Source organism: Orycteropus afer, unplaced genomic scaffold, assembly GCF_000298275.1.
Source record: "Orycteropus afer afer isolate SDZICR_OR568_19922 unplaced genomic scaffold, OryAfe1.0 scaffold00293, whole genome shotgun sequence".
Taxonomy (NCBI): Eukaryota; Metazoa; Chordata; class Mammalia; order Tubulidentata; family Orycteropodidae; genus Orycteropus; species Orycteropus afer.
In genome coordinates, this window is record NW_006921880.1 from 4,154,612 (window position 1) to 4,158,723 (window position 4,112).

The 4,112-nt window shown below is 38.4% G+C and overlaps 1 protein-coding gene across 1 annotated transcript in view; it reads right to left on the reverse strand.

Annotated features, from left to right (window-relative positions):
* LOC103205897 (cytochrome P450 2C19-like) overlaps positions 1 to 4,112 on the reverse strand; it is a 43,640-nt gene that overhangs the window by 13,039 nt on the left and 26,489 nt on the right. The window lies entirely within an intron of this gene.

The window sequence follows — 4,112 nt, forward strand, 5'->3', positions numbered from 1 at the left end:
TTTGTTCATTCTTCTGGAAATCCATTGTCTATTCTTTGTCTAGTCTTCTTTGCCCAACAACATAATTCAAATGTATCACTTCTTCTTCTGTCTTCCTTATTCATTGTTCAGCTTTCTCATGCTTTTGAGATGATTGAAATTACCATGGCTTGGGTCAGGTACACCTTTGCCTTCAAAGAGACATCTTCATTCTTTAACACTTTAAAGAGGTCTTTTGCACAAGCAGATTTGCCCAATGCAATACATCATTTGATTTCTTGATTGCTGCTTCCATGGATGTTGATTGTAGAGCGAAGTAAAAGAAAATCCTTGACAGCTTCAATCTTTTCTTCATTTAACATGATATTGCTCATTTGTCCAGTTATGAGTATTTTTGTTTTCTTTATGTTGAGATGTAATCCATTCTGAAGGCTGTAGTCTTCTATCTTCCTCAGTAAGTGCTTCAAGTCTTTGTATTCAGCAAGTGAGATTGTGTTATCTGCAAATTGCAGGTTGTTAATGAGTCTTTCTCCAATTCTGATGGTGTGCTCTTCTTCCTATACTCCAGCTTCTCAGAATATTTGCTCAGTGTACAGATTGAGTAAGTATGGTGAAATGATATAACTCTGACAACACCTTTCCTGATTTTAAACCATGCAGTATCCCCTTGTTGTGTTTGAATGACTGGCACTTGGTCTATGTATAGATTCCTTATGTGCACAATTAAGTGTTCTGGAATTCCCATTCTTTACAGTTTTATACATAAATTGTTATAATCCACATAGTCAAATCCCTTTATGTAGCCAATGAAACACAGCTAAACATCTTTCTGGTATTCTCTGTTTTCAGGCAAGATCCATGTGACATAAGCAGTGATATCCCTTATTCCATATCCTTTTCTAAATCTGGCTTGAATTCCTGTCAGTTCATTGTCGATAATACTGCTGCAGCCATTTTCAAATTATTTTCAGCAAGGATTTACTTGCATGTGATATTAATTATATTGTTTGATAATTTCCACATTCTGTTGGATCACCTTTCTTGGCAATGGGCACAAACATGAACTTCTTCCAGTTTGTTGGCCAGTTAGCTGTCTTCCAAATCTCTTGGCATAAACAAGGGAGCACTTCCAGCATTTCATCCATTTGTTGAAACATCTCAATGGGTTTTCTGTTAATTCCTAGAGCATTTGCCTTCACTGCAACTTGACATCTTTCTTCAATTCAATCAGTTCTTTATCATATGCTACCTTTTGAAATGGTTGAACATTGACCAATTGTTTTTGGTACAGAGTTGCTTTATATTTCTTCCATCTTTTTTTGATGCTTTCTGCATTGTTGAAGATTTTGCCCATCAAATCCTTCAATATTGCAACTCGAGGCTTGATTTTTTTTTTTGTTCAGTTCTTTCAGTTTGAAAAATGCCAAGTGTGTTCTCCCCTTTGGTTTACTAACTCTATTTCTTGCAAACTAAATACTTTAGTTTGTCTTCTCTAGGTGCCTTTTTTTTAAAATTGTGATTTGAGTGAAAGTTTACAGAGCAAACTCACTTTCCATACAGCAGTTCACATACACTTTGTTTCATGACATTGACTACAATTTACCACAATGCAACAGCTCCCCTCCCACTTCCTTCCCAAAGTTACCTCTTCCTTGTGTCCTTCCCTCCTATGCACTTCTGCCCCCTGAGCTAGCTGTCTGCCTATGTGTTAACAACCCTTCTATTCTCCCATGATTGTTCTCTCCAAGGAGCGTTACCAACCTAGTGTAAATGTTCACCTCATATGCCTGTCTCTTGTTTGGCTGGAAGCCACCAGAGTGGGTTCAATTCCAGACCTGAAGGGCTGCTAGGGCCCATAGGCTCAGTGGTTCCATCAGGCTCTCTCAGACCAGCAAACCTGGTTCCTTTTTTCCCCCAAATGATTTTGAGTTTTATTCCACATTGTTTTCCCACTCTATCAAGGATCTCCTACTTAGATGTCCCTCTGAGTGGTGGACAGTGGTAGTTCTCCTGGTCTTACAGTCATACAGGGTGAGGATCGCATTGTGTACCAGGCACTTGGACTAATTGTTTCCATGCATCTTTGGTTTTCTTCATTCTTTTCTAGGCACCTTTTGAAATCTTCTGTTCTGCTCTTTTGCCTTCATCATTTCACTTTAGGCACTCTACATTCAATACCAAGTTTCAGAGTCTCCTCTGCTATCCATTTTGGCTTTTCTTCTTTCCTGTCTTTTTAATTACCATTTGTTTCCTTCAAGTATGATATCTTTGATGTCCTCCCACAATTCACCTGGTCTTTGGTCATTGATGTTCAATGCATCAAATCTATTCTTGAGATGGTCCTTAAATTCATGTAGGATACACATGAGGTTGTATTTTAGCTCTTGTTGATCTGTTTTAATTTTCTTCATCTTCAACTTGAACTAGAATATGTGCCCTCTGGGGTTGTTTTGACTGATGATAGTTAGCTCCTCCATCATCTCTTTCCACAGACGTAGTGGATTTTATACCTGTGTATTGCATCTGGTGAGGTACATGTGGATAGCTGCTGTTTATGTTGAAAAAAGGTATTTGCAATGAATTAATCATTGATCTTTCAAAATTTTAACATGATCTCTGGTGCTGTTTTTTGTTTGTTTATTGTTTCCAACATCACAATCACCAGTAATTATCAATGCATCTTGATTGCATGCTTGATTAGTTTTGACTGCAGAGGTTGATAAAAATTTTTCATTTCCTTATGTTTGGCTTTAGTGGTTGGCACCTAAATTTGAATAACAGTCTAATTAACTGGTGTTCCTTGTATGCATATGAATATGATTTCATTACTGACAGCATGGTAGTTCAGGATAGATCTTGAAATGTTCTTTTGATGAAGAATGAGACCCTTTCCTGTGCAAGTTGTCATTCCTGGCCACAGGATGGTCCAATTAAAAATGGCCAATACCAATCCATTTCAGCTCATGAATGTCTAGGATATCTATCTTTCTGTGTTCTATTTCATTTTTAACAGCTCCGATTTTCTGATATTCGTACTTCATACATTCCATGTTCTGATGATTAATGGATGTTTGCATCTATTTCTTCTCATTTTGAGTTTTTCACATCAACAAATGGAGGTCCTGAAAGCTTTGCTCTATCCATGCCATTAAGGTTGACTCTACTTGGAGGAGGAGGCTCTTCCTGGGAGTGGTATTTTGAGTGTCTTCCAACCTGAGGGTCTCATCTTCTGGAACTGTATCAGACAATGTTCCACTGCTCTTCATAAAGTTTTCAGTTGCCATTTTTTTTTTTTCCTCCAGAAGTAGACCTCCACATCCTTCTTTCTCATTTGTCTTAGTCTAAAAGCTCTGCTGAAACCTTCCCACCATTGGTGACCCTGCTGGTATTTGAAATACCAGCATCACAGGATTATGTAAGTTTCCACAGTACGACAGATTGACAGATGAGTAGTGGTTTGCCTTCTAGTAAAAGTTTTTTTTTTTTTTTTTTAATCCTTTTGTGCTTTGGATTAAAGTTTACAGAATAAGTTGGTTTTCCATTCAGTAATCTATATACGTTCTATTTTGTGACATTTACTGCAATTCCCACACTGTAACAGCATTCTTCCTTCTTGTGCCCACCTCTTCCCTTCTTTATTCCTTCCCATCCCTTTCTCATAGGAGATTTTCCATTGAGTAGCTTGGCAATGTATCTGGAAACAGAACTTAATCAACACATTTCCTACCTTTCTCACTTTGATAGAAGTGGGTCACATTCCCCAGGATCCACTGCTGTGCCCCAATAATGAGGATGGATCGTGGATAAGAAAGCATATGGGCATTGGGAGTGGTGCTCGTGATCATGTACAAGGAGCAATTGTATCAGCCCCAGAGCAGGCACCATGCAAGTCCCAACTGATCTCATACAGTTATCTTGTTCCCCGAATTACAGATGGATATAAATTTCTATTACCTGCTGAGAAAGGCATGAAGTAGTCACTCTTCTTAAATTTGCCACTGTCATCCAGAAAGTGACCAGGGTCAAATGTCTCTGGGTTGGGGAATTCTTTTTTGTTGTGAAGCACAGAAGTCAGTGATGTTAATATGGTTGTGCCCTGGAAAAGCAGACATAGGAAAACTGAGTAGCCCCAG